The sequence below is a fragment of the Notamacropus eugenii genome, chromosome 1 (assembly GCF_028372415.1).
Source record: "Notamacropus eugenii isolate mMacEug1 chromosome 1, mMacEug1.pri_v2, whole genome shotgun sequence".
Taxonomy (NCBI): Eukaryota; Metazoa; Chordata; class Mammalia; order Diprotodontia; family Macropodidae; genus Notamacropus; species Notamacropus eugenii.
Window position 1 is genome coordinate 673886906 of NC_092872.1, and position 27902 is coordinate 673914807.

Genomic DNA, 27902 nt, shown 5'->3' on the forward strand with positions numbered 1-27902 from the left:
TCTTTGAAGCTGAGATGCAACAAAGTATGGATCAATTCCCTGTTGCCTGTGCTAATTTTGGTCTAATAATTAACACCAAGAAAACACAGGTGCTCCTTCAGCCACCACCACACCATCCATATGTGGAACCATTGGTTACAACAAATGGAAAGTTCTGAATGCTGTGGACAAGTTCACTTACCTTGGTAGTGTACTTTTCAGGATGTACACATTGACAATGAGGTTGATGCATGCATTGCCAGAGCTAGCTCAGTGTTTGGGAGGCTCTGAAGAAAAGTTTGGGAGAGAAGAGGTATTAGACTGACTATCAAACTGAAGATCTACAGAACCTTTGTGCTGACCTCATTGTTGTATGCTTGTGAAACATGGACAGTCTACCACTGCCATGCCAGGAAACTGAATCACTTTCATTTGAACTGTCTTAGGAAGATTCTGAGGATCACTTGGCAGGATAAAATACCAGACACTGAAGTCCTTACTTGAGCTTAACTGCCAAGCATTCAAACTATGCTTCAGAGAGCACAAGTCCGATGGGCTGGCTACATTCTTTGAATGCAAAATGTAAGCTTGCCAAAAAGATTATTTTATGGAGAACTCACATGGGGCAGACGATGACATGGTGGCCAGAAGAAACAATACAAGGACACTCTCAAGATCTCTCTCAAGAACTTTGGATTTGACTGTGTAACATGGGAGACACTGACACAAGACTCAGCATGGTATGCCCACATCAGAAAGGGTGCTGTGCTCTATGAGCAAAGCAGAATTGAGACAGCACAAAGCAAATGTAGGATGAGCAGATTTGGAGTATCCACCCCAAATATTCACATGGACTATCTGTGCCCAATCTGTGGTAGAGCATTCCAAGCTCACATTGGTCTGATCAGCCACAGTTGGATACACTGAAACTTCACTTTATCATGGTGATGTCATTTTGATCCTCTGAAAACAAAGGACAACAACCAAAGAAACATGCTACTTACTTCCTGATAGTAAATCGAAAGATTCAGATTGAAAAATAAATCATATTTTGGACTCAGATTATGTGCTGGGTTGGAGGGGAACAATTCTATCCCATACAATCTTTGCTCCATAAGGTAACAATATAGTGTTTTGGCCTTTCTTTGAATCCCCAATGCATGGTACATAGTAAGCACTTAATAGATGCCATTTGACTTGAGTCTACCTGGTTCAAGTCTGTCAGGGGGAATAAAACAAGAGGTACCCAGTACAGGAGAGGTGAAATTGGTCTAGCCAAGACGTCTCGTTGAGCCATCTGCTTGCCCACAATAAAATTCCCTGTCATCTCATTTGAGAATAAACTAGAATGCCTCTTTCTTGGTAGAGGACAACAGTGGTGCTGTAGGACTGAAAACCAAGGATGTGGGAGGAAAGGTGAAGGCACATTAAAGAAAAATTCAAATATTCTACAGAAATAAAAAGAAATCCAATAACTATCATTTACTCATGTGCATGCATTCTTCAATGAAAGTAGGAAGAAACCAAAACCAAAAACCCAATAGTGTGCTGCTTCTTCCACCTGGCTCTGACTGTCTCCCCAGACTTCAGAGCTGTTGCCTCTACCACTGTGGGCTTGGCCACTGCTGAGTCTGCTTTTTAATATCCTCCTGGGGCAGGAGAAGGCGGACTGGAGAGACAAAAGGTGTGTGGGAAAGAGGCAGAGAGAGCAGAAGGTGAATAAGGGAGAGCCACTGGCAGCTGCCTCATTGTTCAATCTCCTAAAAGTCTTGACCTGGGCCAAAGAGATCAGTTGACCCTGGCAAGCTGCCCTGGAGGGTTAGTGGGTGGGGAGGACTTTTGCTTTTCTATTTAATTTTGTGGCTACTTTAAATACATTGAGTTCTTATCTCAGGAAATGAGCTTTGAAATTAAACAAACATGCTCAGGCAGTAGAGCAGCCTTCCCTAACCCAAAAGAGAAGCAATTTAATAGCAAAACTAAGGTCTCTGTGTACTGAAGTTTACTACTATTGACTCACTTTGTCACCTAGGCCAAGTCAACTGACTTTCCTTCATTTCAGTTTCCTTCCTTGGAGAGGCAGAAAAACTTCCCGTAAAATACCTTGAGGGTCCTTCACTCAGGGAGCTGAGGAGGGATGCTCATGTCTGAGATCTATATGACTGGCTCATTTAGGGTGGAGAGGAAAGAGAGGAAATCCTGTGGAAAGTCAGGCCAATCCATCAACTGGTGTGATGGCATATCAGAGATGGAGAGCTGGCCCCCTGCCAATGGCCACACCTTGGATCTGGCCCTTAACTGGGTTGTGCCAGACTTTGGGATGTCTGAAAACAACATGAACAAAACAGAAAAGGTCTTTTAGTCAGATGTATTTGACTTCCTGATTTTAGCTGTTGGAGTGGGAAATTCATTTGCTCCCTTCACTCTATATTGTCTACCCTTCTGTTTCCCAAAGAAGTCATACACCATCATAAACTCACTGCCTCTGTTTCCCAGGAGTAATACTTCCTAGATGTTATATGTCAGGGTTAAAACACCTTGGCATCAAGTCAGAAAGGAGCTTTCCAGGCCCCCAAGTCCACTGGGTAGGCTTTCTGCCAATACCACTTTTCTCCACCCTTTACAAATATTCTGTCTACCACCAGAACTTCTTAAAACAGAACAAAATAAAACAAAACTTCATTCACTTAGTAAACTATCAGTGCCCAGGGATGGGGGCCAAGGTGACTGATTTTATATTGGCACCCCCCCTTACCTGTCTGGTGCTATGTATTGCTACACTGTATGTGGTTTATGGATGAGGGCCACCAGGGTACCTTTCCCTGGCACCTGTCCACAGCTAATCTTTCACCTCTAACAATAGACATTCCACTTGCCAAGGAAAGCTGGCTGAAATATTGAACCTCAACACCCAACTGGTTCCCCACCCTTAAGTCAGAGCCAAACAAGGTTAGCAAAAATGGTGCAAAGAAAGACTTTAGAATTCAAGTTCAGCCAAGAAATGTTCTTTGAAGACCCTCCCCTCCACCTTCCTTTTCCCTAGCACTGTGTCCAGTTCCATTGAGGATACCAAAAGAAAAGGATAGAGTTTGTATTAAAATCTATTTAAGAGGCAAGAGTTACACAAGTGCTGTAAGTGAAGAATTATCCAAGACAAAATAACACTAATACTACTGACTTGTGGGCTGAAGAACCTAACTGCTATGGAAGTTCAGAGAAGGAAATATCAATATGAATATAGTATCATGGAGGTTCCTTAGAGGCCGGCTAGGGATTAGATCTGGTAGACAGAATGCCTGAAGAACTATGGACAGAGGGTCCCAATATTGTGGAGGCAGAAACAAAAAACATGCCAAAGAAAAAGATTAAGAAAGCAAAATGGGTTTTACAGATCACCCAGGAAAGAAGGAAAGGGAAAGGAAAAAGGGAAAGATATACCCAACTGAATGAAGAATTCCAGACAGCATCAAGGAAAGATAAGAAGGTTTTCTGAAATGAGAGATGCAAAGAAATAGAAGAAAACAATAAAATGGGAAACACAAGAGATTTCCTCAAGAAAATTAGAGATAACAAGAGAATAGTTTCAGCAAAATAGGCATGATAAAAGACAAAAATGGTAGGGACTTAACAGAAATAGATTAAGAGGAGGTGGCAAGAATATACAGAACTATACAAGAAAGATCTTAACATTGCTGATAACCATGATGGTGTGGTTACTGATCTAGAGTCAGACATCCTACAAAATGAAGTCAAGTGGGCCTTTGGAAGCATTGCTAAGAATAAGGCTAGTGGAGGTGATAGAATTCCAGCTGAGTTATTTAAAATCTGAAAAGAGGATGCTGTCAAAGTGCTGTTCTCAATATGCTAGCAAATTTTAAAAACTTAACAGTCCCTGGATTGGAAAAGATCCATTTATGTCCCAATCCTAAAGAAGAGTAATGCCAAAGAATGTTCAAATTCCTGAACAATTGTCCTTATTTCACATGCCAGCAAACTTATGCTTAAGGTTCTGTAAGCTAGGCTCCAGCACTACATGAATAAGAATTTCCAGAAGAGGAGGCTGATTTTCAAAGTGGCAGAGAAACTAAAGAACAAATTGCCAACATTTGCTGAATTACAGAGAAAGTAAGGAAGTTCTAGAAGAATATTTATCTTGCTTCATTGATTACCGTATGGGTCACAACAAAATGTGGCAAGTCTTCAAAGACATAGGAGTATCAGATCATCTTACCTATGTCTAGAGGAACCTGTATGCAGGTCAAGAAGCAACAGTTAGAACTGAACATGGGAAAACTGATTGGTTTTAAGATTGGGAAAGGAGTTGGACAAGGTTGTGTATTGTCACCTTAATTATTTAACTTATATGCAGAGAATGTCGTGAAGTGCCAGACTCAAAAGTCAGAATTCAGATTGCTGGGAGAAGTATCAACAATTTCAAATATGTAGATGATACCCACTCTCATAGTAAAAGTTAAAGAGGATTGTAGAAAGACAGTAAAGAGGAATTAAGAAGCCTCTTGATGAGAGTGAAAGGGGAAAGTGTCAGAGCTGACTTGAAGTTTAACATTAAAAGAAATAACTAAGATCACTTCCCGGCAAATAGAGGGAGAAGAAATGGAAGCAGGGTCAGATTTTATATTTTTAGGCTCCATGATCACTGCAGACAGCAATTGCAACCATGAAATGAAAAGGTATTTGCTCTTTGGAAGGAAAGCTACGGCAAATCTGGATAGTGTGCGAAAAAGCGGAGGGATTACCTAGGTCCACATAGTCAAAGCTGTGAGAGTTGGACTATGAGGAAAGCTGAGCATCCCAGAAGCAATACTTTGTAATTGTGGTGCTGGAGAAGGCTTGAGAGTAACTTTGGGCAGAAAAAATATTGAATGTCAATATTTTAAAAAATTAACTCAGACTATTCACTAGAAGGCCAAATACTGAAGCTGAAGTTTAGGCTACATAATGAGAAGACAGCACTCACTAGAAAAGACCCTGATGTTGGGAAGTGTTGAGGGTAAAGGAAAAGGAGACGACAGAGGATGAGATGGATAAATAATGTCATGGAAGTAATGAACGTGAGGTTGGACAGACTTTGGGAGATAGTGGAGGACGGGAGGGCCTGGCGAGCTACGGTCCATGGGGTCACAACAACTGAACCACACCAGCAGTCCCACTCTGCCTTTCATTTTACACATAAGAAGTGGAGTCTCAGAGAGGTGACTTGCTCCAGGTCATATAGGTGCAGGGTTGGGATGTAAAGTGCATCTCAGGCATAATGATGTCTGAAGCACCCACCTCACACAAGACTCAAAAAGAGACGATGTATGTAAGATATTTAATAAACTTTAATGGGTGAATGAGGCAAAATAAAATGTGTCAAGTATTTACTATGTGCCAAGTACTATGTTAAACTCTGGGAATAAAAATAAAAAAAACCCCAAACCTCCATAATACCTACTTTCAAGAAGCTCACATTATAATTGGGAGGGGACAGTACAGCTTCAGGGATCTGGGAAAACCTACAAGTCCTTTCTTTCTTCCTCTTCTTTCTTTCTTTTCCTTCCTCTCTCTCTTTTTTCCTTCCTTCTTTCTTTCTTTTCTTCTTCCTTCCTTCCTTCCTTCCTTCCTTCCTTCCTTCCTTCCTTCCTTCCTTCCTTCCTTCCTTCCTTCCTTCCTTCGTTCCTTCCTTCCCTCCTCCCTCCCTCCCTCCCTCCTTCCTTCCTTCCTTCCTTTCTCCTCTATAAAGTATCTTCCAGTGCTTCTTCTGTTTCTTTTCACACCTTGGGAATTCCAATGTATTTCTCCATTTGTGAGCTTTCAATTAGCCAGGACTTATGAGGCTCACATTGACAGAAAAACCTGAGGACTTGCACTAGGTATGGAGTCACTGAATCCCTCACAAACTGCACACTCCCCCCATCTGGCTCCTCCTGCTGCCCTCCCTTCTCCCTCAGCTCTTAGTCTCAAGGGAACCTAGCCTGTGGCAAAGTCCATTTGTGGAATGAATTACTCTATTTTCTCCTTTTACATCTGTTGACAACAAATTTCCTCTTAATCCTTCCCCACATGTTAGGAATAAGGAAATTGTATTCATCCCTGTTTTTCCATTCCACTACATCATGGTATCACCTGAAGCAGATGCCTCTTAACTGCAAAAAGTAAAAGATTGAAGTATAAAGTAGGAGGAAATGGGGTGGGGAGGGAAAATCTGTCATAGAATCTTTTATTTTAATTTATTAATGGAAGAAACCTTGTTTGAAGAGGATCTTCAAAGGTACATTTTGTTCTACTGAATCACTGCTCCAAAAATCAATAAATAGTAGGCATAATAGGATTTTATGTTTTCTATATCTTCTGGTGAATTGTGTAACTACAAAGATATCTTCTATTGCAGATAATTTTCTGGGAAAGCCTGCCTGTTTTCTTTTCATAGTTTCATCAATAAAAGTCTTAATGGATGAACACGCTATCTTTTTTTAGGGAAAGCTGAATGTGGCTTGGTAGTTGATGACGTCTTTTCAATCATGTTTTTCAAATGAAAGCATAGATTTTTCTTATGTTCTTTCAGAATTTTTTTCCTTTTTAGGAGAGATTGAAAGTCTGACCCTTAATGTCTTTGAAATCATGTTGTGTTCCAGGATCTTGTTTTTTCATCTTTCTTTCCTTTTTAAACATTTTTCTTTAAGAAAAAATTATTGATAACTTTTAATTTTATATCACCTTCATTTCACAATATATTCCTCTCCTCTTCCCACCCAGAGAGTCATGCCATATAGCACGGGATAAAAGAGAAAGGAAAAGAAAAACAATCAAATAAAGCTAACCAACATATTTATAAAATATGAGAGTATATACTGTTTCACTTTCATAGACCCTTATCTCTGCAAGGAAAGAAAGAAGGTGCATTCTAATAGCTCTTCTTCAGGCTTATTCATCGTAATTATACAATATTCTCCTCTCTTCCTCCCTCCCTCCCTCCCTCTCTTCCTTCCTTCCTTCCTCCCTCCCTCCCTCCATTTCTCCCTCCCTCTCCTTTCTTTCTTTCTTTCTTTCTTTCTTTCTTTCTTTCTTTCTTTCTTTCTTTCTTTCCTTCTTTCTTTCTTTCTCTTTCTTTCTTTCTTTCTTTCTTTCTTTCTCTCTCTCTCTTCCTTCCTTCCTTCCTTCCTCCCTCCTTCCCTTCCTCCCTCCCTCCCTCTCTTCCTTCCTTCCTTCCTCCCTCCCTCCATTTCTCCCTCCCTCCATTTCTTCCTCTCTTTCTTTCTTTCTTTCTTTCTTTCTTTCTTTCTTTCTTTCTTTCTTTCTTTCTTTCTTTCTTTCTTTCTTTCTTTCTTTCCTTCTTTCTTTCCTTCTTTCTTTCTTTCTTTCTTTCTTTCTTTCTTTCTTTCTTTCTTTCTTTCTTTCTTTCTTTCTTTCTTTCTTTCTTTCTTTCTTTCTTTCTTTCTTTCTTTCTCTCTCTCTCTTCCTTCCTTCCTTCCTTCCTCCCTCCTTCCCTTCCTCCCTCCTTCCCCTTCCTCCCTCCCTCTCCTTCCCTTCTTGCATTGCAACAGTATTGTATCACACTTGTATAACATAACTTGTTCAATTGGACCCTAATTGAAGCACATCACATCAATTTCCCATTCTTTGCCACTCAAAAAGAGCTCTGAATATTTCTGTACATTCTTAGAGTGTATTTTTCATAGGATTAATCCTTCCTTTAATTCAATCCCTCTAATTGCCCCTCTTCCTTTTCCCTCCTGTTTCTGCATTGAATAAAATGTATTTCTGTACCCAAGTGTGTGTATGTACATTCTCCCATCCCCTGAGCCCTTCACATAAGAGTAATGTACAAGTGCCAACTTCTCCCACCTCTTCCTCCTTGTTTGTATAGATTTTTTTGTGCACCCTGATTATGTGAAGTTATTTCCCCCATTTTTCCTCTCTCTTTACCATTCCCAGAAGCTCTAGATTTGGGCTCTTATGTTTCTGTGAGTTTTCATTTGGGGATTTCTTTTGGGAGATGACTGGTAGTTTCTTTCTATTTCCATTTTTCCTTCTGGTTCTAAGAGGTCTGGACAGTTTTATTTTATGATTCCTTGAAAGATGATATGTAGGATCTTTTTGTGGTCATAGCTTTCAGATAGTCCAATGATTCATCTCTTTGATCTGTTTTCCAGGTCAGTTGCTTTTGCTATGAGATACATTACTTTTTCTTCTGTATTTTTCAGTTACTTTTTTTCAGACTCGTTTTAATATTTCTTTTTGTCTCATGGAATAATTGCATTTGATTTCACATATTTAAATTTAGTTTTAATTCATATCCAATTTAATTTACTCCCTGCTTGCTCAGCACACAGTGTAAGACCTATAACCACCTCTTGTCTGAGATGCCACTCATGGGCTCAGCCCCCTCAAATCTGTTCTGAGTCTGTAACTCAGAGCTGGGTAGCAAACAAAAGGGCTTGCAGTTGGTGTTGATCCCTGTACTTTCCCCAAATTTAGATCCCTCTGCCAGATTTAGGGCTTCTTGAATTAGTGCATAGACTTTCCCACCATGGGAATTCAATGCTTATATGAGCTGGACAAATGGTTCACTGCATTTTTTTTCTAGATTTCCTGGACAGGACTTGGTATAGTGACTTCTAGATCTGTTTGGAAGAACTGTGAATTAGTGCTTGGCTGTTCTTCTTTCTCATTCTCTACCATCTTGGGGCTTCTCTCTCCCTCTATTTTTCATATTTATAATTGTTTATAGCCCAGAAATATTCCATTATATTCACATATCACAATTTGATGATTCAATCCCTAAAGATGAATATTTATCTAATTTGTTTCTATTTTTTTCTCTCTCTCTGTCTCTCTCTCTCTGTCTCTGTCTCTCTCTCTCTCTTTCTCTCTCTCTCTCTCTCTCTCTCTCTCTCTCTCTCTCTCTCTCTCTCTCTCTCTCTCTCTCTCTGTCTCTCTCTCTCTCTTTCTCTCTCTCTCTCTCTCTCTCTCTCTCTCTCTCTCTCTCTCTCTCTCTCTCACACACACACACACACACACACACACACACACACACACGCACACTCATCCTCACACAAAATGCTGCTATAAATTGGAACTTTCTATCCTGTACTCCTTGTTGTATATTCCTAGCCATAGAACTTCTCAGCTGAAGGGTAGGATATTTGATGATTTCATCATCGTAATAGCTAAATGTGGAAATATGCCTTGCATGACTTCATATATATAATGGATATCATATTTCCTACTTAATGGGTGATGGAAGGGGAGGAGGGAGAGAATTCAGAACTGAAAATAATTTTTTTTTTGGAAAAAGGATACTTCCATGAAAGATAATAAAAGCTAACATTTACATAGCAATTAGAGGTTTATAAAGCAATTTACTTATATTACCTCATCTGATCCTCATTATTCCTATTTTAGAGATAAGAAAACTGAGATAGAGAGAAGTTAAGTGTCATCAAGATAATAAGTGTCTCGTACGTAAGAGGCCGGATTATTATTATTCCAGGATCTTAGAGACTGGGGACCTGCAAGCTTTCACTATTCCCAGAGTGGTCTGATCCAAGTCTGTTTTCTGCTCTCCTGGTCCAAGGTCTGCAAGTTCCTGGCTGGGTTTTGGGTCTGAGCTAGTAAATATCTGAGGTAGAATTTGAACTCAGGTCTTTCTGATCCCAGGTGCCTTGATCTATTCATCAATCACCTACCTTTGTATTTCTTCAATGCTGCTGTTTCCTTATCCAGTAATCAAATACTGATGTGGTCGAGTCCAAATGTGACCATTTTACAAGACTCAACATTGATAATGCGTTGCTCCAGAAATACTCCAGAAACTTCTACTTCGTGGCTTTTTTTTTTCAATGTCCTCTTTCCAATCACCTTTATTACAGTATTGGTATAATTTGGGTTGACTGGATCTAATACCAAGTCCTCTTCAGGTTAATTTCTTTTCCTTTCTGCTTGGTAATGAGGCTACTCATAGCCTTAACTCATTTTCCTTCATAATGTTTTGCAAATAAGCTTGTATACTAAACTGATCCTGCCCTTGGCTTTCATCTCTTTCCCATTATCAAAGAGACCAATTAATCAATTAATGATCAATTGACAAGTATTTAATAAGCATCCACTCTGTGCCAGTCACTCTTCTAAGTTATAAAGACAAAAATGAAAGTCATAGGATCATAGATATATTCATGAAGGGATTTATATTTTACACACACACACACACACACACACACTCTCTCTCTCTCTCTCTCTCTCTCTCTCTCTCTCTCTCTCTCTCTCTCTCTCTCTCTCAGGAATGCACACTAGATAATTTTGGAAAAGTCCTAGCATTTGAGATCAGGAATGGCCCCAAGCAGAAGGTGGTTTTTGAGCTGAGCTTTGAGGAAAACCAGGTATTTTAAGAGGCAGAGGTAAGGCGAGGATGGATTCCAGACATGAGGAAAGGTTAGTGCAAAGGTACAGAGAATGTCGTGTGTGAGAAACAACCAGAAGGGACTTTAGAGTGTGCGAAGGATAGTAATCTATAATGAGTCTGAAAAGGCAGTTTGAAAGATTATAAATACTAAACAAAGGAAGCAGTTAGGTAGCTCAATGAAAAGAGTACTTCTTGGTCCTGGTGTTAGGAAGACCTGAGTTCAAATACAGTCTTAAACACTTACTAGTTATGTGATCCCCACCAAGTCACTTAACTTCTGTCTTCCTCATCCATCTATTTTTTTCATCCAATCTATTTTTTCTCATCCATCTATTTCTCAGGGTTGTTGTGAGGATCAAATGAAATAATCTTTGTAAAGCACTTTGCAAACCTAAAAGCAATATGCTAACTATTTTGAACACTACCTATTATTGGAGATCTTAGAAATCAAGTGTTTGCTGATTAAGATGATTTCTTACTTCTTTGTACCTTATTCTACTGTAACACAGTTGAACATGAATTCACTCTAAGAACTGGTGATAAACTTAATATCTTTATTTTTATGTATTGCTAATTTGGGGACTGGAGAGGGAACCAGTCAATGACAAGTTTAAGTGGATGTGTCTTTGTCTCATCTTTATCCTTTCATCTAATTGGTATTTACTTTGTTATTTGCTCATACTAATTAAGGATCTTTATGCAAATAGTTGAGTAGGTTATAAGCTTTGATCACTTTCATTTCTTAATTTGAAACCACATTTTCCAACATGGTGTTTGCTATCCATTCCCATACTCTCTTTCTCGTTAGTCATTGAGTATATGGTGACTTAGTTTGGAGAATCTTATCAAGTTCTTTAAAGAATTTCTCTCCTTCATCTTCTGTAACAATTTATTTATTTTTAATTTATGGAATAAAACATGCATTTCCATAACATAGCACAATTAAAAAGATGAATGTAATGAATTATAATGTACAGACTAATGTGACCTAACTTGTGATCTATTAGCTCAGGCTCATTCTAAGTATTTCAAGACACAATGTGACCAAGCATCATAAAAAGATGTTTCTCATTCTTTTTGGCCACCCAATGAAAGCAAAACTGCCAACTCTTTCGTGAGTGGTCTCCAGAAGTAGCCTAATCTACACCTAGAATGTTTCTGCTCTTTGACCATCTTATCTAGAACTTCCTGTGATACTTGGGGCCTCTTCTCCCTGGAACATCCACCTACCTCTGTGACTTCTCAATCTAGAATATCCTTTTGTGTTGCCTATACCCTGCTGTGGGTATAGGGAGTTTCTTCATGTGGGAGTTTCTTCAGAGGCAAAGATTTTGCGGAGGGGACCTGGGCAATCTTCATTCCCGTCCTAACTCCTGTTCCTGATTTCAGGACTTCAAAACCATGCCCCTGAACTGGGCACCTCCACCATACTCTTCACCTCTGAACACAGAAGACCAACAACACCATTTATAAAATCATATAGAACTAGAAGGAATTTTAGAGCTCCTTTTCTTCCCTAATGCCCTAATTTTTAAAGCTGGGAATATTGAATCTACAGATGGTACAAAGCTGGTTCACTGAATGACAGAATCACGATCCAAAAAGGTCTCAACAGACTTTAACATAGCGATGGATCTAATAAGATGGAATTTAATAGTGATTATACTGATGCTTATACTTGTGTTGAAAAAACTCAGTGCCATAAGCACAAGATGGGGAGAATATGTCTAAGCAAGAGCTCATCTGCAAATGATCTCAGGGTTTTAGCTGACTACACACTCCTTATGAGTCAATAGTCATTCCCTGGACATCTGATCGCCAGCCATCTTGCCACCTGAACCAGAGACTATACCCTGAAAACTTAACCTTTTCAGCTCCAGAACTCCTGCCTGAAGATACTGCTGATCTGATTGGGGAGTCTCTTATGTAGTTCACTATATCAGACCGGCCCCATTCACACTTTGCTTCTCTCTTTTTTTGCTGGCAGCCCCACCCCTAATATTACCCCTTCCTTATTATTTTCTTTCATATAATTAATAATTAATTGATTCTATGATTTGTTTTTTTTTTACTTATTCATTATTTAGGATTTCCCTGTTAAATTTCCATTTGAGTCTGAATATTTTGTTTGTACTCCCTAAACTGATTACTATTTTTATTGCATTATGGTCTGTAAGGAATGTGTTCAATATTTCTGTCTTTTCACATTTGTTTGCAATATCTTTGTACTCTAAAACATTGTCAATTTTTGTAAAAGTTCCATGTGGTACTAAGAAATATTTATATTCTATAGCAGTCTGATTTAGAAGATGCCATAAGTCTTTTATCTCTAGTTTCTCCAGCAGTTTGTTCCATTTTATATTTTCCCTTTTAAAAATGTTTTTCCTGTTAAATTTGTCCAAAACTAAGAGTTCATTGAAATCTCCTGCCATTATGTATTTAGTATGTTTTATTGTAATTCAGTTAATTTTTTCTTTATGAATCTAGATGCTAAGACCTTTGAGCATACTGGGCAGGTCATTTAACCTCTGTGGTTCTCATTGTAACCATTTCTAAAATGAAGGAATTGGACTAGATGACCTTTAAAATCTTTTCCAATTCTAAATGTATGATCTGTGACTATCTGTGAGGATGATCAAGATGGAGAAAAGCCTTCAATCCATATAAGAATTGGTTGAAAGAACTGGAGGTGTTTAATCTAGATAAGAGAGGTGTAGGAGGGTGACAATAGCTGTTTTCAAACATTTGAAGAGCTTCCCATGAAAGAATGAGGCAGCTAGGTGGTATAGTGGATACAGCCCCAGAACTGAAGTTAGGGAGAACTGAGTTCAAACCCAACCTTAAATACTACCTGTGTGACCCTGGGCAAGTTACTTTGCCCTGTTTGCCTCAGTTTCCTCATCAGCACAATGAGTTGGAGGAGGAAATGGTAAGCCACTCCAGTATCTTTGCCAAGAAAATCCTAAATGGGGTCATGAAGATTTAGACGTGACTGAACAGCTACAGTAACAACATGAAAGCCTTAAGAAATTGTACTACTTGCTCCAGAAGAGAAAAATGATATTCATATGAGTTGCAAAGATGTAGATTTAGGCTTAATTTAAAGAAAAGGAAATTCCTAGCAATCAAAGTTATCCAAAACTAGAATGGACTGCTGGAGAAGTCATTGGAGGTTTCTGAGCAAATACTGGAGGACTACATATTACATAATGGGTTATGTAATAGAGCAGACACTTGTGTCAGGTATAGATCAGTTGGAACAAATGACCTCTGAAGTTCCTTCCAGCTCTGTGAGTGTAAATGACTTGTGTTAGATTAAGTAGTACCTACCATCCCCCAACACAGAGTATTTCATCCAATGATGTTGTCCTCCGGGCTGTTCCATGAACAAGACCCTCCATGTCTCTTCTCTAGGCATTCCCTCTGGCTGTCCCCCGTGCCTGGAATACTCTGATTATGGACCTCTGGTTTCCTTGAAGTCCCAGCTAAAATCCCTCTTTCTGCAGGAAGCCTTCCCAACCCCTCTAATCCCAGGGCTTTCCCTCTTTTAATTATTTCCTATTTATCCTACATATAGTTTGTTTACTATATACTATCTGAACGTTTTCTCCCCCATTAGTTTGTAGACTCCTTAAGGGAAGGGACTGTCTTTTGTGTCTCTTTGTATCCCCAATGCTTAATGCAGTGCCTGGCACACGGTAGATATGTTGATTGATTGACAGTGAGTAAGAGAGTCAGGACTGGAAACCAGGTGTTTTAATTTTATATTCAGTGGTTTCCCTCTCCTTACAATGCACTGCCTTTAATAACTCTATTAAAATTCTTGCCAAGTATTATACTTGGAATTGGGGAGACAAAGTCGAAATGAAGAAATGAAAATGAAAAAAAAAAATTAGTCCCTGCCCTCAAAGAGCTTACATTTGCTAAGGGGATGCACCATGTAAATACCAGATAGTTTGAAGAGGGAGAGAGCACCAACTACTAAGTGTATTAATAATAATAACTGGCATTTATGCAATGCTTTATGTTTTGCAAAGCATTATGTATGTATGTGTTACATTACTTGTCATTTATTTATGTAATATAAATTATACATAAATATGCTAAATGTATATTTATATACTGTACACCGATATAAAAATATTATTTTATAATATAATACAAATATGTACTTCGTATATAAATATTATATATTTATGTATAAATATAATAAAATATTATAACATATCATACATTATTTTCTGAAGCATGATTACAACCAGGGATTTGCTGACCTCTAGTTCATCGTTATCCACTATAGTACAATGGATCAGGAACAGTTTTTTATAGGAGGAGGAACTTGAATTTAGCCTTGAAATAAGCTAAGAATTCTAAGAGGTGGAGAAGAGATATTGCACTCTAGGCATTTTTGTTGTTCAGTGCTTTAAATCGTGTCTGACTTTCCGTGACCCCATTTGGAATTTTCTTGGCAAAGATACTGGAATGATCTGACATTTCCTTCTCTAGCTCATTTTACAGAGGAGGAAACTGAGGCAAACAGGGTTAAGTGACTTGCCCAGGGTCACACAGCAAGTGTCTGAGGTCAGAATTCAACTTGGAAAGATGAGCTTTCCTGACTTCAGGCCTGGTGCTCTATCCACTGAACCATCCAGCTACCCCACGTCAGGCAGAGGGGACAGCAAGTAGAATGTTTTTATTGACAATGTCAAAGGGAATAATGTAATAAGCCAGGAAAGGTAGAATAAAGCAAGCCTGTGAAAGTCTTTAAATGCTGAGAAATTTGTATTTTATCGGAAAAACAACAGGGAACCATCAAGGATCTTTGAGGAAGGGGAGTGACTTAGAACAATGTTTCTAATAAAAGTGCTTTAAAATTTACAATTTACTTTCCTCACAGAAATCCTTTGAGTTAAGTAATATAAACATCATTATCCACTTTTTACAGATCTAGAAACTGAGTTTCAGAGAAGTTAAATGATTTATGTAAGCTTACCCAACTAACAAATATCAGAGCCTCAGTTCTGCTTCACTGTAAGCACAATGATGCAGATACTGGGTTCAGATTTGCTACTGAAGCAAGTCTGGAATTGGATGTGTCCAGATTGGAGAATGTTTACACTGTTCTAAAAAGTTTGAATCTTTTTGATTTGTCATTTTAAGTAAATAAGTAGTTGCATTTAAGTCGAGCATTTTATAATATGAACATCTGAATTATCTTTTTTTCTCTAGGTTTGGAACTTGAGATAACCAGGCAGGGTACATCACACTGGAAGCCATGCTCATCTCAGTTTGCCAAGGGCTAGTAGGAGAGGCAGGCTCTGAGCTCTCAGAGAAAATGAGGGACGTGATCTAAATTAGAAAACCATGGCTTCCCACGGATCTTAACATGACTGCCCCACTATGTTAGTCTCATTTTACTCTGTTTCCTACCACATGAAGTATGGGGGGAAAGTACTAGATTTGGAGTCAGGGCTCAAATTCACTTAGACCAGTGCAGCTTGAACAAGTCCCTTTGTGTGTCTGTACCTCAGTTTCCCTAACTGTAAAAGGAGGGGGTTTCTTTTAGTTCTTCAATCTATGTTCTTGTGTGAATTAACTTGTCTAAAGTTCATGTTTTCTCCACTGGAGTCACTGTCTGCTGATTCATACTTTTTGATTCTTCTCCCACCCCAAGTTGAGGCCCCCGATCAGGCTGCTACAGGGGGAGGGGAAAATTAATTTTAGTTCAGGGGCTGTTTCAGCTTTTGTATCAGCTCAGGAAATAGGCTGCTACAATAACATTTTTTTTTTCTTCTGGCTTTAACTCACAGGGAGAGATGAAAATTGCTTTCTGAGGACAGCCCCACCCAACAATTATCCACAGAGTTTCAGGTAATGGAGTTCAACATTTCTGTGGTTTATGTGAGAAGCTATTCTGATTTTCTTTTCAAAATCAAAGACCTTGCCTGATATTTTTCCTGCCAAAACCAACACAAAGGAGCAGAAAAACTGGGGGATGGATTAGAAGGGATGGAAGAGGAGATGTGAGGGAGAGAGGAAAAAGAAAAGAAAGGAAGGAGGGAAAGGGATGAAAGGAAGAAGGAAAAAAGAGTAGGAAGGAGAAAGGAAATGAAAGAGAGGAAAAGGAAGAAGGAGAAAGCCTGAGGAGGCAAAAGGAAACAGGAGGGCAAAAGGAGAAAGAAATAAAGAGAAGGGGAAACCAATGACTGGGTTGGTAACTAGAAGGAGGATATCCATTGCAGATTCTTTAGGCATGGGGAAATGATTTTTAATTCCTGGCTCAGACCCCAGGGAGAGATCACCTGTTCTTGCAACACATACATACCTTTGTCACCATGAAAGGGTGGGGAGTAGATTTTACACGTAGACTCCCAGTCAGTTGGCTTTCTTCCTATTTCTCCATGTTGGATGGGTATGACGTTTCAATCTTTACAAGGTATTTGTTCTGAAATGTAAAAAAAAAAAAAAAAAAAAAGAGCTCCCATCACAGAAATGAGAAAGAAAAAAGATGGTGCTTAAGCCTCCCAGAGGAAGAGGGGAAAACCACGAAAGTGAATTCCCTTTCTTCAATTAAAGACAAAGAAATCCTTGTGCACACCTATACCCAGTCAACCCTCCCATGGTCACAATCATATTTCTCTTTAAACCTAACTTTAAAAGGCTCCTGGTCCTTTGTCTCTATCCTCCAGATTTCTGGAGATTTCCTTTGGTTTTGCTGTTGGAGTCACTCAGTTTTCTGGATCTGATATTTTAAAACTTCCCTATAAAGTTGTCTGGCTTCTTTTAAGACTCAGCTTAAATCTCATCTTCAGCTGGAGGCCTTTTGTGGTCCCCTTGCAATACTAGTGGCTTTCCCTAGATGTCACCTCTCCTTTATATTGTATGGTGGTGGCTGTTGTCTTTTGTCTTTGAAGAGGACCAAAATGACATCACCATGATAAAGTGAAATTTCAGTGTGTCCGACTGTGGCTGATCAGACCAATATGAGCTCAGAATGCTCTACCACACATTGGGCACAGATAGTCCACATGAATATTTGTGGTGGATATCCCAAATCTGAGCATCCTGCGTTTACTTTGTGCTGTTTCAATCCTGCTTTGCTCAAAGAGCACAGCACCCTTTCTGATGTGGGCATGCCATGCTGAGCGGTCCTGTGCCAATGTCTCCCATGTTGCACAGTCAAATCCAAAGTTCTTGAGTGGTTGAAGTCAGCAAGTAACCTCCTGGAGGGTAGGGATTTTTTTCCTATCCCCAGAAGTTGTCTCAGTTCCTGGCCTGTTGTAAGCACTTATAAGTACTTGTTGATTGACTGCCATACAGATTTGGCTTTAATTAAAAATCTCCTTGAGGGCAGGGACTAATGGTTGTTTTGTGAGTTTCTAACAGAGTGACTTGTATGTGGAAGGCCCTTAATAAATATTTATTGAATTGAAAAGGGAGGGGAGAGGGATAGACAAAACCAGAAACCTTAAAAGTCTAAATTTCCACCTAAATTAAACACCCCATGATTGGGGCCAAAGATCATTCTCAGTTTACCAGATTTGGATGTGGTTAAACTGGGCTCACGCAGGAGACAACTCCTGCTCTTCTTAAAAGAGCATACCTATTAAAATGATTTCTTGCAGCCTCTGTTAAATAGAGCACATCTGTACCAGATTGGGGAAAGAACAAAATGGCAAAGACTGAAGTTAGCATGATGGGCCGTAGATCTCCATGTCAAATCAGCCCTGTGATTTATCCCCAAACCATACAGAAATTAAGCACCTGGTTAAGAGGGGGAAGAAAAGAGGACAGAGGAGTGGCATGATTTATAGATGCTAAGAGGTCATGGCAGGATGGAAGCTCCTTGAGCATCTGTCACACTATGTGGAAGAATCACACTGCCTTAAATGCTATGTAGACCTATGGAGCCTACCTGGGAGTTGACTAAGGACCAGGGCAGGGGTGGAGGAAAGTGTATTTGGCAAAAAAATCAAGAAACCTAGCTTTGCCATTGTTTGATCGCAAATAAGGCACATACCACTTGGTCCTCAGTTTCCTCACATGTAAAATATACAAGAAGGAGAGTTAATTAATGCATTTTCTTTAAAAGGCAATGTAGTGTAGGAGTAAGACTGAAGGACTTGGAGTCAGGAGAAAGGGGTTCAAATCTTCCACTGTAGTATAGGGGAAAAAGTAGAGTCTAGAGACAGAAAACCTGGGTTCCAATTCTGACTCTGCCATTCACTACTGATAAATCCTTGGTTCAGCTGGTTAAGCTCTCTGAGCCTTCTCTTATTCATCCTTAAAATGAGGTAATTGGATTTAGGATTGTGTTGGAGAAGAGTTTAACAATATACTCTCCCCTTCAAATTGTATGACCAACATGTTTTTAGGTTTAATCTGAACTACTACTATTTTCTCTGTCACTTTCTTGAGTCTAGAGTCAATCAATAAAATAAATTGTCTTAATTTATAGTGTCTGCTCATTTCTGAATTATAAATTCTCATACAAATTTAACCAGTCAAAAAAATCTGGCTTCAGCATGGCCCTCACTGGACTCAATGACCTTTAAGGTTATCCTGGGTCTGAATTCATGATTTATGATCATATAAATTTATTAACTTAGATGACTTAAAGTAGGAGGGCATAACCCTTTCTGGGTCATGGACCCCTTTGACATTCTGGTGAAGTCGATTGGTCCTTTATAAGAATGATGCTTTGAAAGAACTGGAAAAAATGCTCATTTTCAGTTGAGGTTAATGAAGATAATGCCATTTTTTCCTATCTGCATTCACAGACCCTCTAAAATCTCTCCACAAACCCCTTAGGTCAAAAACCTCTGGCTTAAAGACGTTTTTTCCTTATTTGTAAAATCAGGACGATAGCCTGTGTTGGAAGGATATGATTCCTCAAATTTGGAACTTTCTCTGAAAAAAGAAAAAATATCTTGCACTACCCAACTCACAGCATTGTCATAAAGGAAGCACTTGGCAAAATTTTAAGTGTTATAAAAATATGAATTATTATCACTGTGATTAATAATTATTATTCTATTATCAATCAATGCTTTTTATTAATTTATTAGCAACCATTTATTAGCAATTATTCATGAAGAATTAACTAGTTGACCATTAATTCTATTATTATTGTTGTTATTATTCAATCACAAACATTTATCAAGCATCCTACGAAGCACCAGGTACTGTACGAGGTTCTTTGCATAGAAACAAAAACAGAAGAGATTTAAAGTTTTATGTCTATAAGCAGGTGATGGGAACATGCAGCTAACCCTGAAAGAGTTGTCAGTAACCAGACAGAAAGGACCTTCTCCTTTGACTCATTCTCAGATTTACATTCCCTGATCTCACAGCGAAGCAATTAATTTTTTAAAAAGTCCACTCTTGGTTAGCCATATATGAAATATTCACTTCATGGATTATTCACAGCAAAAGTCTAAGCTTGGCCTGACTTCCACTACCTAACCAGTGAGGACCCTTTCCTCCTGAAGACAGGAAGTATTTGTTCAGGGAAGAAATGATATGTAGACTAGACCAAATCCCGTTTCAAAGGTTGATGGGCAATGGTGAGCAGGAGTAACCACTGCCCACCATGTACTGGTGAGGGCTGAGAAAGGGTTTGGACAACAGTCAGATGAGTGTATTCCAAATATTTCCATCAGGCGAGGTACACGTGAGCTTGACAAAATAGACCAAAGTACACCACCAGTCTCCCTTCTCCTACAATTCAGAATCACAGGATTGAGAGTCCCAAAGAACTGCATAGGTCACCTATATCAATCTCTCATTTTACAAATACAGAAAAAGAGGTTCAGAGAAGTCATTAATTGTTCAAAATAACAGACCCGGAGTGAAGAAGACCCAAGTTCAAATCCTGCCTCAGACATGTACTAGATATTTGACTCTGGGCTAGTCACTCAATCTAGTTATTAATGCTGCCTCAGTTTCTTCTGTCTATGAAATGAGGATAAGGGTAGCACCTTATTCCTAGGGTTGTTGTGAAAACAAAGCATAATATTTGTTAAGTGCTAGATAATTGCTAGATATTATTATTATTAATTTTATGAAATAAAATTAGAACCAAAGTCTAGTGATTCCAAGTCTAAAATCCTTTCTGCCTATTGTCCAGCCATATCCCATAGTGTCAAACAAGTAGAATGGTAAGTTTACTTTTCAATTTAATTCACCTCAATAAAAAGTTATGTGCTGCTGAACATAGCTGGGGAATTTTTTGGTGAAATAAGATGTAAGGTCTTCTGTGGAGGGGGTGGGAAGAAGGGATACTATGGGAGGTTTGAGGGGGAGGAATCATAAGGTTTGGCATATCCACTAAGGTGAGAGTAAGTTTGGAAGCTGTGTGGATATGGATTGGTTAATGGAGAAACCTATTAGCAAGCTGCTTTCATAGCCTAGGCAAGATATGATGAGGACCTGAATTAATACAGTGGCTAAGTGAGTGGAGAGAAGAGGTTGAACATAAGATTGTGGCAGAATTTATACGACTTAGAAATTTAAACCAAGTCAGCAAGCATTTATTAAACAAACAACTATGATCTACTGGGCCCTTTGCCAGTGATTGGCTCTGTGGTTTGTGAGAGAGGGCAGAATCAATGATAATTCCAAAACTGCCCATCTGAGTCACTGGCAGGACAGGGAGTCCCTTAACTAAAAGAGGACTTTGGAAGAGGGATGGTTTCATGGAAAATATAAAGGGCTTGTTTTGGACATGTTGAATTTGAGTAACATGAGATTACAGTTCAAGAAAGGAATTCTTTGCCCTCATCAGATCTCCTCTGGAATAATTGTGTTCAATACTCAGAGGCACATTTTAAGAAAGACCATGATAAACTGGAAAATGTCCAAAAAAAACAGCAAAGAGATTGGTGAAGGGTCTTGAGTTCAAGTTCCATGACTATAAACTGAAGGCAATGGACATGTTTAAAGCAGAAAAGTTTCGCAGAGCAAATGAAGGTATCTTCATATACATGAAACTGATGAGATTACTAAGAAGGAGAGACTAGGAAAAAAAAGAGCCATTTGAGGACCTTGGGGAGGACCCACACTTGGTAAGTGGTACAGTGGTACATAGACTATGATCTCACAGAGGATGCCTGGAGGTAACAAGGAGAGAGAAAAAGATGGACAGATACAAAGAGACAGAGACAGAGGAGGGAAGGAGGGAGAAAGAGAGAGAGAGAGGGAGAGAGAGAGAGAGAGAGAGAGAGAGAGAGAGAGAGAGAGAGAGAGAGAGAGAGAGAATCTAGAAAGAAAGAGGCAGGGTTGACAGTGTCTGTAGTGTCAGAGAGCTCAAGCAGGATGAATCCTGAAAAAGGAAAATTGTTGTTTTTTTTTTGTTTTTTTTTTAGCAGTTGAGACTAGTGGTAACCTTGGAAACATCATGTCAGCTGACTGGTGGGGTCAGACACCAGATTGCAAGGGACTGAGAAGTGGGAAGTGAGGAAATAAAAATAACAAACATAGACAATCTTGGCTAAGAGTTTAGCTGCGAAAGACAGAAGATCTATAGGGCAAGAGCTTGAGGGAATGGCAGGGTCAAGAAAATGTTTTTTAAGAAAGCAGGAAATTTTGACACATTTCAAAAATGAAGTGATGCTATTGACACTTTCAGAAAGATGTGATTTGAATTGTTTTCTCAACAGTGGGGATAGATTTGCACTGATGCAGTCATCTGTTCACACACACACACACACACACACACACACACACACACACACACACACACACACACCAGCCTCCTTCCATTTCCCACCATGATTGTGACCATTTTCCTCCTTCCTTTACCTTCCACACCACGAACCAAAAGATGACAGATAGAACTGACATCAGCCTGATACCTGATCTGTAACACAGCAAGGACATCTCTGTGATGAACCTAAGTATTCCAACACATTGTTAGGGAATTGATTATGAATGCTATTAACAAAGTAAGGAAACTAAATATGATTTCCATAAGGGCCATTTATGCAGGGAACAATTCTGTTCACATTGTCACTAAATAAGAGCACCAAATAAGAAGGGATTTAATTGACCATTTCATCGATCCTACACATAAAGAAATCACCATTATTACATACTTGATGTTTGAAGACCTCCTAGGAGGGGATGCCTGCTAATTTATGAGGAAAATTACTCAAATTTTGGACAGTTTTAATTATCAGAACATTTTTCTCGACATGAAGTCTCAGTTTGCCTTTTGTCACCTTCCATTCATTGCTCCCAATTCTACCCTCTAAGACCAAAAGGAAGAAATGACAGTAACTCCATATGACAGCCATTCAAATACTTGAATGCAAGTATCATGTTCCCCTTGAACCTTCTTTTCATCAGGCTAAATATGCCCATTTTTTTAAACTAATCCTCATATGTCATGAATTCTAGGGCAATCACCATGTTGGTTGCCATCTTCCAGACACCCTCTAGACACCCTCCAACTTAAAGCATGGTGCTCTGACCTGATCAGAATTCTCCAGTTGAGGTCTGATGAGCAGAATACAGTGGCATTCTCACTTTCCTGTTCCCTTAAGCTATGGCCTCCTAATGGAAGCTAAGATCACATTAGCATTTTTGTCTGCCATATCACCCTTCTGACACTTACTGAGCTTGACAACTCCCTAAACCCCTATATGCTTTTCAGAAGAACTGGTGAGACTGGTGACTTTGCACAGCCCTGCCTCACTTAAATCCAATTCACTTGCAAGTCATAGCATCACCTTCCTGATGTCATGGTCCTCTAAAAGAATGAAGGCAAACATCAACTGTCTGTCTATACCTTCTCCATCTTGGATTTGTGGAATTAAATACAAAACACTAGGTAAGGAATATTACCAATCTTGATATAAAAATGATTAAAGTCAAGATATTATGAGAGAATGTCATAACTCAATTGTGTAACTTAAAGTATGACAGAAAACCTTTTTTAAAAATGAGATCAAGGTCCCTTATTTCACAGAAATTTCTCTCAAGTGGGCTTGGGTATAAATGTGCTCCTAATTTTCTTGGCTATGACAATACAAAGAGAACCACACTCATGAGGAGTAATCTTGCAAGAAAGAGAGTAGAAGAGCCTAAGTATGTACCAAAGTGCAAAACTTTACATTTATTCTTATTGATATAGTACCTGATTCAGCACAATGATCTAGAGCAGAGGTGTAAAACTTGTGGCCACTCTTGAACACAGCAGGAACCAGATTAAAACATAATTAGGAAATATTTAACATTATATTTATATATTATATATTATTAATATAATATTTAACAAAATAAACAAAAATACAGTACAACGTAGATAATGTTAATTTGTTGTTTTCTAAGTCAATATGCAGCTGCAGGGAGCTAGTTATATATGAGATTGAAACCACAGTCACCTTATCATCCAGTGTGTTTGCTATTCCTGCCAGCTTTGGGTCATTGGGAAATGTGAAGAGCCTGCCTGCCATCTGTTCTTTTCTCCAAATCATTGATTAAAATGCCCCATCACCACAAACTGGGTCCTAATGAGGACTGTCATAGATACATACCATGCATAGTCACATAAGAACATGTTGGAAGGTCAATACAGTTTATCTTGGAAAGAGTCAAGAGTCCTGAGCTTGAGTTCTGGCACTGAGTGTTACCTGCTATACATATCATTTGATATTTATGCATATGTCCAGTACCTAACAGAAGCAGGGATAGAAAAGAGGAAGGGGGAGGGGGAATGGAGCCGATATTTGTTAAGTATTTACTATATACTAGGCACTGGACTAAATTTACAATTATAATCTCATTTGATCCTCACAACAACCCTGGGAGGTAGGTGCTATTATAGTACCAATTTCCCAGTTGAGAAAACTGAGTCAGAGGATAAATAACTTGCTGAGGAGGGTCCTATAATTTATAAGTGTCTGAGGCTGGATTTGAACTGGAGTCTTCCTGACTCCATGCCCAAGAAGCTGAATTAGGAGGAGGTTTGGTAGATGCACCAACATGTCAGCCATGGAGGTGGGGGTGGCAGGAGATGGGAGGGGAGGGGAGCAGTAGGATAGAGAACACTTACCACTAGGAAAAAAACAAACCACCAAAACTATGAGGCATCAAATCAAGTCATACAAATAGTCAAGGTCACAACACTACCTGATTTTGGCTTCCTAATCTTATATGGTCCTGCTGAGCTCTGAAACTCTACCTAGAAGTGAGTCCCCCTCCTTAAGTGATGATGATTTAGTAAAAGCATTTTCATTTACTAAAGGCACAATCATTTGGGGTATTGAGTTTAATTTCTGAGGCAAAAGAATTATGAACTAAATTTTTTTTAAAGGTACATATGAGCTGAACTCTTAAACTATGTGACCTCCTAGGTCTAGACAATGGAATCATCTCCCACTGGACAAGGTGAATATTCAGTTCTCCTAAATCACTTAAGATGAATCTGGACAAAACACCAGAGAATATCTGTCATTATCAGGACTTATGACTGAACAAAGATAGGTCCCAAGTACTCAACTGTTGCTGAATTATGCCTTTCACAACACAGAGATAAGAGAAAGGCCACTTATGTTCCTGCCCTCCAACGGCAAATTACAACTAATGATTTGAGGTGAAAGAGAGAGGAAAAAGGTATTTAGTGTTTTTGTCTTGTGTGATTTTCTGACCTTCCCTTGAAAGTATAGCCCTTCTACAAGTATGGGAAGAGAAAGTCACTCAATTATGTTGGTTGCTGTCCTGGGTACTCAGGAACCAAAAACGTCTCCATGGTTCATATTTGATCGGTTCTCAAGATAACAACAGGTAGTACAGTGGATAGAGCTCTGGACTTAGAATCAGGATGACCTGGGCTCAAAAATCATGCCTAACTAGTTGTATGATCTTGGGCAAAGACCTTAACTTTCCTGAGCCCCAATTTTTTCATCTATAAAATGGGTATAACAATATCTGTAGTATATACCCAACAAGATAATTTTGAGACTCAAAGGTGATAATCACTGTGAAGTATTTTGCCAAATTTAAAGCTTTCTGGTAAAGTCAATTAGCATTGTGATTATCAGTCAAGATCTACTCACACCTAGAAACACTATACCCTTTGCCCTCAGGGAAATTTCCTCCCTCGAAGAACAAGATGAGCATCTGTAGAAAGGTCCAGTTCTCCCCTAGCTATGAGATAACTAAGGCAACATTCTCTGACATGAAATCAAGTTTTAGGCAGGTGTCCACATTATAGATATTTTCCCAAGGATTCATTCATGCAGGTGATTTGCTTCTATATGCAATTTCCTCACTTCCAGACAGGATTGACTTCAATCCAAAAGATACTTAATGGGTTAGGAATGTTCTCAGTCAATCAAAATGTAGATGGTGAAACTGAAGGTGAGGGCATGTTCCTGGAGAATCCCTTTGTGGTGAGTTTTAATGGGCTGAAAATTAGTCAGGAAATTTTCTTCCAGAGGCTGCCACTACTGTCTGAAGACCTGATTTCATTTTTTATTGATATTTTCTGGTCAAGATCCCTGGAGAATTTCTATTATTTATATGATCAGCTTTGGGAAGAATGTCTTGATCCCTGGTGAATGAACATATTTTATTCCTCTTACTAAATCCTGTTCAATGGGTGATAGGAGGGGTGTTCTTAATGGAATAATGAAAGTTTGTAAGCTTATGAAAGTAATGAGACCATTCCTAAAACAGATGTAATAGAAAAAGTTGCCTCTGGAAAATAGGGAACATGCCTGTAAATATGATGAATGATAAGAAGTTGACATGTTAATACATTTAAGGAATATGGGGGAATCAGTGAAGAGAATAGTACTGGGCTGGGAAATGAAACCAAGCAATAAAACTGCCCATTTGAGAGAGGAATGTTCCAAGGAGAGTCTTTGTAACTGTATCACTTGGCAAAAATCAGGACACTCCTTTGGGAATCTGTTAGAAGATATTTACATCATTTGTTTTCTATTTTCTATAGTTTCCATCAATGAAACTTAAGGAGAATGGCCAGATGACTATGATCAAATGTGGGTCCAGTTCCAGCAAGCTGAATAGTATACCTCCTGGGGTCTTGGCTTGGTAATTTGTCTCCTTTGAGTTAGCTGGTCCTTTTTACAATCAGTATATGTGCGGGGCGCTGTGCTGGATGTTGAGGACATAAAGATAAAAACTAAATAGTCTACGTCCTCAAGGGACTGACATTCTCCTGGAAGATACAAAGTCAACCAATCAACATTTATTAAGCACCTTCTGTGTGAAAAGCATTGTGTTAAGGGGTGGGGACACCATAAGAGGCAATCATTATGAATGACAAAACCCTTGCAACTCAGATTCCGCTAATACAGAATGGAAAATAATTCAGGAAGGGGCTGAGCTGATGTGGGTGGGCCTAATTACTTTCTCCATATAGGTATCCCAGTGATATTTTTAAGGCATAGGTTTGATAATATCACTGCCTAACCGAAAAAAATGTTCAGAGATTCTCTGTTACTTCTAGGATACAGTCTTCTTTTTCTGCCATTTAAAGCTCTCTAAAATCTGACTCTTACCAACCTTCCCAGTCTTATTGTGTGTGGATGTGTGTGTTTGTGTGTGTGTGTGAGAGAGAGCGAGAGACAGAGAGAGACAGAGATAGACCAAAAGTGACTGAGAAGCAGACAAATTGAAAGAGACAGAGAAAGAGAAGCAGAGATAAGAAGCAGATAGACAGATGAAAGAATGGATGGACATAACACTAATTAATTATTATATATAGTATATTTATATATAATAGGTATTATATATTTATATATAATATATTTACATATAATATATAATAAATATTATGTAATAAGTAATTATTATGTGCCAGAAATATGTATTAAATTCTGGGTGTACAAATATAAGCAAAAAACCAAAAAGGTCTCTATTCTCAAGAGCTTGTATTCTATTAGAGGAAGATAACCCACAGGAGGGAGATGGAAAGAGGGGCTGGTGCGCTATGAAGGAGGTGGAAAAGCACCTGGAGTTTAGAATGTAGTCGTGACAGAAGGGGGCCTGGGTGACCTGATGCCATCAGAGGGGAGGGCTCCAGGAGTGGAAGTCTCTCCAGGGGGAGAAGGCTGCTGGGCAGAGGGTGGAAAAGTCCAAAGAGTCAGGAGTGAAGTGAAGTGAGATTTCTCCCCTTCAGGCCCTCTCTAGTCTTCCAGTCAAACTGGCTGGTTGGTCATTGTTACCCTTATAGACATTCTATGACCTGCCTCCCTGTATCTGCTCCCGAAGGTCTGTGCTACACCATTTGCTCAGTTTACCTCTTAGAATTCCTGGAAACCTTCTAAGCACAGCCCAGGTGTTCTCTCTCACACAGATTTTCCTGATTCCTCTCTATCCATAGCTGATAGTATTCTCTATCACTTGTAATGACTTTGTATTGGTTTATTCCACTTACTTGTGTTTATCTCTCAGCTCTGGGCATTTTTGTCCTTCTGTCCCCCATTGTCCCCCAGTGCTCTCCCTGCTCCACCTACTGACCTCCCTGGCTTCCTTTCAATCCCAACTAAAA

General features: G+C 39.0%; 1 long non-coding RNA gene across 5 annotated transcripts in view; it reads left to right on the plus strand.

The window, feature by feature from the left end:
* LOC140521124 (uncharacterized) overlaps positions 1–27902 on the plus strand; it is a 189383-nt gene that overhangs the window by 107102 nt on the left and 54379 nt on the right. For all 5 annotated transcript variants that reach the window (XR_011972807.1, XR_011972804.1, XR_011972805.1 and 2 more), the window contains one exon: positions 16192–16252. This is a non-coding gene — a long non-coding RNA (uncharacterized lncRNA). The remainder of the gene's footprint in view (positions 1–16191; positions 16253–27902) is intronic.